Genomic DNA, 12,574 nt, shown 5'->3' on the forward strand with positions numbered 1-12,574 from the left:
CCTTTTTATAGAGCTGAGTCAGTGCGCGTACTACACCGTCCTACAGTAAGCTACTACTACTGAATGGCTTGTAGAAAGGAGGGCTGGTCTGGACTGAACGAGACCCCTTGGAAGGCGCCAACGCTGTCAATGAGAAATATCGGGAGCTGACCAGTGCTGAAACGCTCGCCGCCTGTACCCTGCTCACGTAAGCAGTTCAGGACGACTCCCCACTCGACAGCAGTGCCAGAAGATGCTCAAGCCCCTGGCACTGCGTCCCGCCGCCGTCTGTGGGTTGGGATGTCGTTGCAGTGCCCTCGCAGCGCCCTCGCAGCGCCCTCGCAGCGCCTATGGAGTCCCACCCTGCATGTGCCAGCTCGGGCTGCCTGCAGTCCTCCGGCGCAGTGATGAATGGGCTGTGTCCTGGCAGGCTTGCTGGCAGGGGCGCTGATGAATCTCGAATGCGTTCGGTTGTGGGGTGTGAAAGTGACAGGAGACCCCGTGTTGAACGAGCTTCCCTTTTATTGATCCACTGCAGAGATTTCGGAGTCTGTCCCACTGCAAACTTTGGCCACACCCTGACTGTTTACTTGCTCTATGCTCATGTAAAGAAATCTGTCAAAGAGGGTTCTTTGGGGAGTTGATTTTGCCTCCCTGAAAAACCTTCCAGGAGATGATTGGGGAGGCGATTTCACCTCCCTAAGGAAGATCCCAGTGTATGGATCTCTTTGAAGAACCCTTGTAAACTCTGACCCTGTGAATTATGAGGCCTTCGGTGAAACGCCAGTATGTGAAAGCTTGAAATTTGATGAAAGCTTGGATCCTCTGGCAGGTCCTAGATTTCTCAGAGGTTAAGAAACCTCCCGCAACTTCAGTGGCATATTATCCCTGGAACCACATTTCCATGTCTAGAGCCATTAAGAAACCCTCTGTGTAGAGCTGTACGCTGCACACTGACTGTTCACTTGCTGCAGTGTAAATGCACCCTCTAAGGTACAGCATGGACCAGCTGTGTACCTTAAAGCTACACTACACTCACTGTAGGCCTGCAGTCAGATTTAGAGTTTAAACCCCGCCCACTTCCCTAAATGCCATAATAACACTGGACTATGTTTTTAATATCAGTATATATATAATATCAATATATATATATAATGTAATCAGGGGCATACCGTTCATTAGAGAACGTCTCTATAGCTATACTCTATGGACAGAAGTATTTGGACACCTGCTCATTCATTGTTTCTGTTGAAATCAAGGGTATTAATAAGAGCTGATCCTGCTTTTGTTAGAGTAACTGTCTCTACTGTCCAGGGAAGAAGGCTTTCTTCTAGATTTTGGAGCAGCATTGCTGTGAGGATTTGATTGCATTCAGTGACAATAGCATTAGTGAGGTCAGGATGTTGGATGATGACCTTCCCAACTCATCCCCAACTTCTCAAATCATCCCAACACTGGTTTATCATTCCAGAGGACACAGTTCTTCCACAGCAATGCTTGCTGGGGGCAGGACAAGCACAGCATTGTCACTGAATGCAATCAAATCCTCACAGCAATGCTGCTCCAAAATCTAGTAGAAAGTCTTCTTCCCTGGACAGTAGAGACAGTTACTCTAACAAAAGCAGGATCAACTCTTTTAATACCCTTGATTTCAGAAGAAACGATGAATGAGCAGATGTCCCAATACTTTTGTCCATAGAGTGTAGCTATAGAGACGTTCTCTAATGAACGGTATGCCCCTGAAAACAGTGTATAAATAAAACTGATATTAATAATGTAGTCCAGTGTTATTATGGTATATGGGGGGGGGGGGGGGGTCTTTGTACCCCTCTAGCCCACACCTGGCATTAGGCAGCATGGTGCCAAAAGGTTCATGGTCATCTGCTCCTATTCTGAGTCCTATTCTGTCGTCAGTAATTCTCTACAGGGACTAGACAAGCTGTGTGCATACGTTAGAAGGGGTGTCCACAAACATATGGACACAAGCAGACATGGCTGGATTTCGGAACAGGCCTGGAATTACGTACCCGGCAGAATTACTGCTATTCCGTCGCTGATGGATAACGGCAGATAATAGTGCTTTAAAAGCTTGAATGGAGTGAAATTACCAGTGCAGTTAATCAGGATCATTGCCCTTAATAAGATCATGGGAGGTGAGTAACGTGTGGAAACAGGCTGAGTAATGATATTCATAATTTTTTGAGGGTAATATTAGGATAAATGACTCAATTTAAGTGGATTTCACCGCTGAGAAATCAACTTCTCACAGCGTAGCCTTCTCACACCATGCTGCTTCGGCCCTCATCTCACACAGATGTCCTCCTGCTGCTGTGTGTGTGTGTGTGTGTGTGTGTGTGTGCTGTGTCAGTGTTATGCAGAGCTGTATTTTCACTACAGTGGCAGTGACAGTGGTGCAGTGTGCTTCATCAGCATTGTGAGCTGACTCCACCTTACGTAAGAGGTGATGGGGTGGTGGGGGTCCTGCTTCAGCAAATACAGCAGCTTTTTAACCCCCATTGCCACTTTTACCGACGACTGCAGTCTCAGAAGTGTTCAACCCCTTCATGATAAGCGTCTTTAGTGCTTAGTAGAGAACTTCTTCCCTTCTGCTGTTCTGACCAGCTGCAAACGTGATACACAGACTGACACCAGCTTCAACATTTCCTGATGATTGATTAAATCCATCTTGCCAATCTTGCAGTAATGTCTAATCGAACTACAGTGCAGTAATGTCTAATCTAACTACAGTGCAGTAATATCTAATCTAACTACAGTGCAGTAATATCTAATCTAACTACAGTGCTGTAAAGGCTAATCTAACTAAAGTGCAGTAATGTCTAATCTAATTACAGTGCAGTAATATTTAATCTAATTACAGTGCAGTAATATCTAATCTAACTACAGTGCAGTGAAGGCTAATCTAACTACAGTGCAGTAATGTCTAATCTAACTGCAGTAATGTCTAATCTAACTACAGTGCAGTAATATCTAATCTAACTACAGTGCAGTGAAGGCTAATCTAACTACAGTGCAGTAATGTCTAATCTAACTGCAGTAATGTCTAATCTAACTACAGTGCAGTGAAGGCTAATCTAACTTAAGTGCAGTAATATTTAATCTAACTACAGTGCAGTAATATTTAATCTAACTACAGTGCAGTCATATTTAATCTAACTACAGTGCAGTAATATTTAATCTAACTACAGTGCAGTAATATCTAATCTAACTACAGTGCAGTAATATCTAATCTAACTACAGTGCTGTAAAGGCTAATCTAACTAAAGTGCAGTAATGTCTAATCTAATTACAGTGCAGTAATATTTAATCTAACTACAGTGCAGTAATATCTAATCTAACTACAGTGCAGTGAAGGCTAATCTAACTACAGTGCAGTAATGTCTAATCTAACTACAGTGCAGTGAAGGCTAATCTAACTAAAGTGCAGTAATGTCTAATCTAATTACAGTGCAGTAATATTTAATCTAACTACAGTGCAGTAATATTGAATCTAACTACAGTGCAGTAATATTTAATCTAATTACTGTGCAGTAATATCTAATCTAACTACAGTGCAGTAATGTCTAATCTAACTACAGTGCAGTAATGTCTAATCTAACTACAGTGCAGTAATATTTAATCTAACTACAGTGCAGTAATGTCTAATCTAACTACAGTGCAGTAATATCTAATCTAACTATAATGCAGTAATATTTAATCTAATTACAGTGCAATAATATCTAATCTAACCACAATGCAGTAATATTTAATCGAACTACAGTGCAGTAAAAGCTAATCTAACCACAATGCAGTAATATCTAATCTAACTACAGTGCAGTAATATTTAATCTAACTACAGTGCAGTAATATCTAATCTAACTACAATGCAGTAATATCTAATCTAACTATAATGCAGTAATATTTAATCTAATTACAGTGCAGTAATATCTAATCTAACTACAGTGCAGTAATATTTAATCTAATTACAGTGCAGTAATATTTAATCTAATTACAGTGCAGTAATATCTAATCTAACTATAATGCAGTAATATTTAATCTAATTACAGTGCAGTAATATTTAATCTAATTACAGTGCAGTAATATCTAATCTAACTACAGTGCAGTGTCTAATCTAACTACAGTGCAGTAATGTCTAATCTAACTATAGTAAAATTATGTTTCCATATATTTCCATATATTTACATCTTATAAGTCAAACAACCTTCATATCTTCATCTTTCAATGTGTATGAAAGCCCATAGGATGCATAGTATCCTATTTAGACATGTCCAGTGTTTGTCCCCACCACACCCTGCTCCAGCTCGTCCCCACCACACCCTGCTCCAGCTTGTCCCCACCACACCCTGCTCCAGCTCGTCCCCACCACACCCTGCTCCAGCTCGTCCCCACCCCACCCTGCTCCAGCTTGTCTCTCCTCTTCTTTTGGACATACAGCATAAAACATAGTATGAAAAAACATAGCGAGGAAAGCAGGTTGTAAAACACTCAGGTACAGAAACCTTCACAAATGCTAATGGTTGGACCTAAGCGGTCAAATTTCAAGGGGAAGTCCACTGATGGTGGTGAAATCTCCTCTACTTTCATCTTTAAGAAATGAAGATCATCTGGCCCTCGTTTGCTCACTGCTGTTTCATCACAAGCGGAGGAGTATTTTCTTAATGAGTGTGTGCGAATTAGCACCGCCCACACCAAGCTCTCTCTGAGCTTTAGCCTGTGGGTGGATAGTGGCAGGGCGCACACACACACACTGAACATAATCAGGATAAAAATTAAATGAACCAGCAACATAGAACTGCACGTTAAAACACATTAATTCATTACACTCGTAGACGTGACGATCATTCAGATAAAGCAACGTTCTGTAGCAGTTTTCTGTAGCAGCATTCCCACTCCGGGCTGGAACGCTGCTACTGCACTATGGCGCTTTGGTGGTGGAGCTGCAGGAGGAGAACCTCTCTCTCTAGTGCTGAGTGACGCTGCGTAACCCATAGAGTCATATTAGTGTAAAATCCTGTAGTATTACTCTACCTTCTCAGCCCACATGCTGCTCCACCTTCAGATGCTGCTTCTGGAGCTCTCAACTTGTTCACAAATTCACGTGTAAGGCTGTCCATGGGGGGGCTCTCAAAGCATGATTAGTATTTACAGCGGTGGAGTAAAAGTGAAATACACTCCACAACCTATAGTGTAATGTCTAATTTCACTATAGTGCAGTAATGTCTAATCTAACTATAGTGCAGTCATATCTAATCTAACTACAGTGAAGTAATGGTTAATCTAAGTACAGTGCAGTAATGTCTAATCTAACTATAGTTTAGTGATGTCTAATCCAACTATAGTTCAGTAATATCTAATCTAACTACAGTGCCATACTGGTTGATATAACTAAAGTGCAGTAATGTGTAAGTATAATGCAGCAATGTCTGATCTAACTGTAGTTCAGTGATGTCTAATCTAACTATAGTTTAGTGATGTCTAATCCAACTATAGTTCAGTTATGTCTAATCTAACTATAGTTTAGTGATGTCTAATCCAACTATGGTTCAGTAATGTCTAATCTAACTACAGTGCCATACTGGTTGATATAACTAAAGTGCAGTAATGTCTAAGTATAGTGCAGCGATGTCTAATCTAACTATAGTTCAGTGATGTCTAATGTAACTATAGTTCAGTGATGTCTAATCCAACTATAGTGCAGTCATATCTAATCTTACTGCAGTGAAGTAATGGTTAATCTAAGTACAGTGCAGTAATGTCTAATCTAACTGTAGTTCATTGATGTCTAATCTAACTATAGTTTAGTGATGTCTAATCCAACTATAGTTCAGTTATGTCTAATCTAACTATAGTTTAGTGATGTCTAATCCAACTATAGTTCAGTAATGTCTAATCTAACTACAGTGCCATACTGGTTGATATAACTAAAGTGCAGTAATGTCTAAGTATAGTGCAGCAATGTCTAATCTAACTATATTTCAGTGATATCTAATCTAACTATAGTTCAGTAAATGTCTAATCTAACTACAGTGCAGTAATGGTTAATCTAACTACAGTGCAGTAATGGTTAATCTAAGTACAGTGCAGTAATGTCTAATCTAACTATAGTTCAGTAATGTCTTACTACAGTGTAGCACTGTCTGATTTAACTACAGTGCAATAATGTCTGATCTAACTACAGTGCAATAATGTCTAATGTGCTCACCGAATTCTAGCATGGCACTGTAACGTGATGCCACTCTTTCAAATCAGCTGGTGAAATTTCCTCCCTCCTAGATCTTCCTCCATCAGCTGTGAGTGGTGTTATTATTGAACAGTGGAAGAGTTTAGGAGGAACAGCTCACAGAGAGCAGCTCAGCCACCGAGTGTCAGACCATATAAGGTTCACTGGCAGATTACTTGACGACTAATGTAATCAATACTAACAGCCTTGTTATGGTGTGTGAAAGACACTAATGATCAGCTGAAATCCTCACCTCACCTGAAACATGAGAACATCATCCCTTCTTTAGGTTTGCCAGAGGAGCTACAGGCACGTGCATGTTCACCCTGCCCTTAGTAAAATAGGTCAGCATGTAGAATCAGCGCTTGCTGTGAGCTTCCATGTTTTTACTGCTGTTTGGAAGATAACGAGGTAACAGGCGTTCATTCTTGTTGGATGCGCTGTGTGTTTTTTTCTGAGAGTTTATATGGGTAAGCACCTTTTTTGGAGGGTAATTTGTGACTTATAGTGCTGAGCAGGGGTTTTAGCCACCTCATCACATTGTCATTAAAATCATGTCCCTCAGCAGTAAGAGAAATTTTACAGTAGAAGCTCCAGATCTCATCAGAACAGATAAAGCAGATGAGCATAAATCCAGTTAAAGGAGAAACAAGAGCTTCTCATTCTGAAGAAAGAAAGTAGTGAGATCTTGTCGGTGAGCTAGTCTGAAGAACAGAGCTCGGTTCCTCCAGATTTCTCCTGGACGCCCCCCAGTCCAGCCAGCACAGCGTGGAGGATGTGTTCAACTCCATCAACAGCAGCAGCAGCAGCAGCTCACCTGATTTACCATCATTAAGCCCTGATTTACCACCAAACCAGGTGTTGATCTGAGGAGAACTCTAAATAACACTAGACTCCATGAGGAGAACTTTGGAGATGTTCTAATGATGAACACAGTGATGGAGAACCACCACCACCTTCTGTAGGAGTGTTATTATTAGTGATTATTCTAATATTAGCGTTTGTAGTGAACTTGCAATTATTTGTAGCTGTTTTTTAATCCAGTGATTCACTGGGGTTAAATCAGGTGTTGCTGCTGATGAATTTGATGGAGAGGAAATCTGGATCCTTCTTTGAAAGCAAAAAATTGCACTGCGTTGATGTTTGTACACTTTATGTCCAAATGTTTGCACATGAATGCATGAATGCACTCAGCTACTTGAAGTTGCACCCATTGCCGACACAGGGGCTAGGAGGTATACCCCCCCCCGCCTTCAGCATTGAGCTGTGGAGCAGTGGGAGAACTGTGTTCTCCGGAATGATGGACAGTTTTCCATCTTATACTTTTGGGATGAGTTGGGGATGATGAGGTGGGGTGGTGATCATCCAACATCCTGACCTCCCTAACGCAGCACTTGTCGCTGAATGCTCAATCAAATCCTCACAGCAGTGCTCCTCCAAAATCAAGTAGAAAGCCTTCCTCCCTGGACAGTCGAGACAGTTTCTCCAATAAAAGACAGAAGCAGGAGAAACTCTTTTTCATATCCTTGATTAAAGAAGAAACGATGAATAAGCAGGCGTCCAAATACTTTTGTCCATAGAGTGTATTAATTGTAATGTTACTTTCTCTTTTGCGCTGATATGAGTCACACTGACCGAAGAGAAGGACTTTAGTGCTAAATTGCTGCTGACCTTCATTTATAGTGAATTATATCACTGACCTCCATTCACTACAGATTATGTAGAGTCTGTAAATCTCATATAACTGCTGTATAATGACCTACAACCATCAGGTTTATATAAAACTGTCCCGTAATTAATCTGATGATGACATACTGTGATTAAATAGGGCTGGCTGTATTGTCCCACACATAATCCTTGTTTTTTTTTTTACTTGAGGAGGTCTCCAGGCTGTTGTAGACAGGAGGGGGTGTTACATGGAGGCCCAGACTATATAGTCTTCCGGAGAGCAGAGCACTTCGTCCAGCCTGGGTCTGAAACAGCTCCTGGACGACAGCGGAGATGTTTGAGAGAAGCTGTCCTGTCATACGTGTAGAGCGGAAGCGATCAGGGCTGCATGCAGCAGTAATGTGGTTAGAAGAGTGTGTGTGTTGGTGGGAGATGTGGGCAGTCACAGTACAGAGTACAGTATTGATGTTAGTAAGTGTGAGTTCCAGAGCTCTTTATAGTCCGTCCATTCACTACAGCTTCGGCTGCACCTAAGTGTGGTTGTTGAACATCAGCGCCAGTAAAACCCATCCTGTCTCATCATCTAGATATCTCCATCATCTCCATCAGCATTTACACAAGCTCCCAATTTCACCATATTTAACATTTACCCATATCCACCATGTCCACGAGTTTCACCACATTCACCATATTCACTATTTTACTACATTTTTATTTTTCAGTTTTCACCACATTCACCATATTTACTATTTTACTACATTTTTATTTTTCAGTTTTCACCACATTCACCATATTTACTATTTTACTACATCAACCATTTGACAATTTTCACCATATTTACTATTTTATTTTATTTTTCATCATTGACTTTAGAAGACACAACGAATGAGCAGGTGTCCTAATACTTTTGTCCATTCACCATATTTACTGTTTTACTGCGTTTACTATTTCAGATTTCACCACTTTCACCGTATTCACTATTTGACTATATTTACTAGTTTAGTTTTCACCATTTTCACCATATTCACTATTTGACTATATTTACTAGTTTAGTTTTCACCATTTTCACCATATTCACTATTTGACTATATTTACTAGTTTAGTTTTCACCATTTTCACCATATTCACTATTTGACTATATTTACTAGTTTAGTTTTCACCATTTTCACCATATTCACTATTTGACTATATTTACTAGTTTAGTTTTCACCATTTTCACCATATTCACTATTTTATTTTATTATTCATATCATTGACTTTAGAAGAAACAATGAATGATCAGGTGTCCCAATACTTTTGTCTTTTCACCATATTCACTATTTTACTATGTTTACCATTTTACAATTTTCACAATTTTAATCATATTTACTATTTTACTATGCTTATCATTTTACAATTTTTACTATTTTCACTGTATTCACTATTTTATTTTATTTTTCATATCCTTGACTTTAGAAGAAACAATGAATGAGCAGGTGTCCCAATACTTTTGTCCATTCACCATATTTACTATTTTACTACGTTTACTATTTCACAATGTTCACCATATTCATCATTTTACTATGTTCACAATTTTACCATATTCACATTTTCCTGTATTTACCATGTTACCATATTCACCACAACACATATTTACCATTTCGTTGAATCTGCCATATTCACCATTCAGCCCCACTCACAGTTCTACATGTTCATCCATATTACCTATCGACCCGTGTTCACCATGTTCAATAATCACACCAGCTCTTCACCAGTTACTGAAAACAAGCGTCCAAATACTTTTTTTTCTGAAATTATGACATTTAACACAGGATCATTTTGCTCAATATATAAATAATCTCTACTGTGTTTGCGTAACCTGTTTCCCGGGGTTCTCTGTATCTAGTTTTAGGACGTGTGATGAAAATATTTCAGATTTTAGAAACAGAAGTACAGAGGAACCGAACTCAGTCCAAAAAGCAGAGGAACAGAACAGCCGGTTGTATTCAAGGCCATGGGGAGAGTAAATGGTCACACTGATTATTTTTGGTACAGAATCTGGAAACTTGGCCCTCAGAGGAGAGAGTGACGTCCAGTAAAGACCTCTGTAGTGTAGCATCCATTAACACTCAGCTGCAGAAGACCGGACTGCTCTCTGTGTGAGGAGGATTACCCGTAGTGGCTTATCACTATAGCGGCTCTCCAGGGGCATCAGATGTCTTCTATGGACCACACACACACACACACACACACACACTATCTCTCACATCTCTCTCACCCACACACAAGCACTCACACACACACAGCCACCCTTTATCTCTCATGTCTCACTGTCAGGTTTTCTGTTTCTATTCTCTCTCTCTCTCTCTCACACACACACACACACATACACACACACACACACATACACACATACACACACAAACACACACTCTGGCTCTTCTTCATTGTGAGTGTTATCTGCCTTTGTGATTTGTTGCCCTTGCTGGACTGAATCCAGGTCAGCCTCACATTAGATTTATGTTGTGTGTTTAAGTGTGTGTGTGTGTGTGTGTGTGTGTGTGTGTGTGTGTGACTATTTTAAAGTAAATTAAAGGACATGTACTTCAGCCGAGTTATTTCCAGCCCAAATCACATTTGAAATCAAATCTGACTCACCATGTATCCCACACACACTTTAATCCCATCTTCACACACACACACACACACACACACACCACAGCTGCCTTTCAGGATCTCCAGGAACATTACAAGGTACAGAAAGGTACATTTCTGCAATTTGACCTTAAATCAGCAGCTTCAGGATCATGCTGATGCTCCACTGACTGTAACAGGGGGAACGGCCTCTCCGTCATTGCCACTCCGGGCCGGAACGCTGCTGCTACTGCTGCTACTGCTGCTACTGCTGCTACTACACTGTGGAACTTCAGTAGAGCTGCACTACGAGACCTCTCTCCAGAACTGCTGTGTTGGAAGATCATTGGGGAGCAGGTAAAGACCTCCAAAGACCTCCAATGGTCACTAGTAAAAAGGCTAGGACCGGGTGTAAAGTTTAAAAGGCCACAGTCAGACGTTTCACTCAGGCTTTTCCATTGTGCCATGGACATTGCTTGCTATCGATCGAGGACTGTTCCTTGGATGTGCCCTCTTGTTATTGTTCTCTAGAAAACATGGCCAGAGCCAGACTCATCTTCTCGCATAGTAGACCCAGCCCCTTCTCCCAGACCAAGTGTGTCTCAGACTTTACTGTTGTCCCTCAACATCCATTCTTCCCTCGTCCATGTACCATCGTCAAACCTCCATCCACAGCTCTAAACTCTGGGGTGGGGGGCTTTATACCCCTCTAGCCCACACCTGGCATTAGGCAGCATGGTGCCAATATGTTCATGTGTATCATCATGAGTCCTATTCTACTAGACAAGCTGTGTGTGTGCAATGGGTGCAACTTAAAGTAGCTGAATGCATTCATTAGAAGGGCTGTCCATAAATATTTGGACATATTATAATATATGCATTAACAGTCCAGGATGTTTGCTTACCTTAGATTTTTATCTTAGTCTGCTCCAGAGAGTCCTATTCTTTTGGCAGGACTTCTACTCTACAGGGGCTAGACAAGCTGTGTGTCTGTGTGATTGTGTGCAACTGTGGGAGCAATGGGTGCAACTTAAAATAGCTGATTTCTTTCATTAGAAGGGGTGTCCACAAACATGTGGACATATAGTGTATCTTGCAACAGTGTTTTTCCCTTTTTCTCTCCAACTTGGTCCTGCCTAGCCGGCGGTTAGAGCTCTGGGCTATTGATGACAGGGTTGTGGGTTCGATTCCCAGGTTCGGCAAGCTGCCACTGTTGGCCCTTGAGCAAGGCCCTTCACCCTCTCTCTGCTCCCCGGGCGCTGGAGTTGGTTGCCCACCGCTCTGGGTGTGAGTGTGTGCTCATTGCCCCTAGTTCACTGGTGTGTGTGTGTGTGTGTGTGTGTGTGTGTTTATTACCATAGATGGGTCAAATGCAGAGGATACATTTTGCTGTACATAGTACAGTGACAGATACAGAGACCGAAGAAATACACTCCCTAACCATTAACCAAAGACATATCCAACAGAGACCCCCACAGAGAGGCTACACCCCATATGGCTTCTAGGAACAGTCTATAACCAAAATATTGGCAGGAGGAATATGCCAGGACATCCTACAAATCTGAGGTCCCACAGATACTATCTCTACCTTCTTCACATGTTTTTGACAAAGTCTTCGCAACCGTCCACCACCCCGTCACCCCCCTCTGTCTAATCTCTCATTTCTGGCTCCTCTTACTAGAGAGGTGGAACCATACCTTCCTACCATAAGCAGAAGCAGCCTGAACTGAGCTCAAAGCTCGGAGAGTTTTCAGTCTCCTGCCAGATCATCATAGGCTGGTGACATGGTCCGAACTAGCAAAACAGACTTAACAGGTTTAGCAAAATCTGAATCAAATGCAAATGTAAACAAAATAAACTTTGATTTTTATTCAAATAAAAACAAAGGACATTTTTTTAAGGGTCCTTTGACTCACAACTATAGTGGAACCATTATAGTGTCACTCAGAACCATTTTCTGTAAAAGTTCTAAAGAACCATTTAAGCATCCAAATGCTTCTTTGCGAGTTCAGGCCATGCCATGAGCATACGATAATGTGGGAGGAGGCTGTAAGAGAGGCAGGAAACCTTTGGGTT

At 41.2% G+C, this 12,574-nt stretch overlaps 1 protein-coding gene across 2 annotated transcripts in view; it reads left to right on the forward strand.

Moving 5' to 3' along the window:
* LOC140561954 (phosphatase and actin regulator 1-like) overlaps nt 1-12,574 on the forward strand; it is a 103,810-nt gene that overhangs the window by 777 nt on the left and 90,459 nt on the right. The gene's annotated exons all lie outside the window — the stretch shown is intronic.

The sequence above is a fragment of the Salminus brasiliensis genome, chromosome 9 (assembly GCF_030463535.1).
Source record: "Salminus brasiliensis chromosome 9, fSalBra1.hap2, whole genome shotgun sequence".
Taxonomy (NCBI): Eukaryota; Metazoa; Chordata; class Actinopteri; order Characiformes; family Bryconidae; genus Salminus; species Salminus brasiliensis.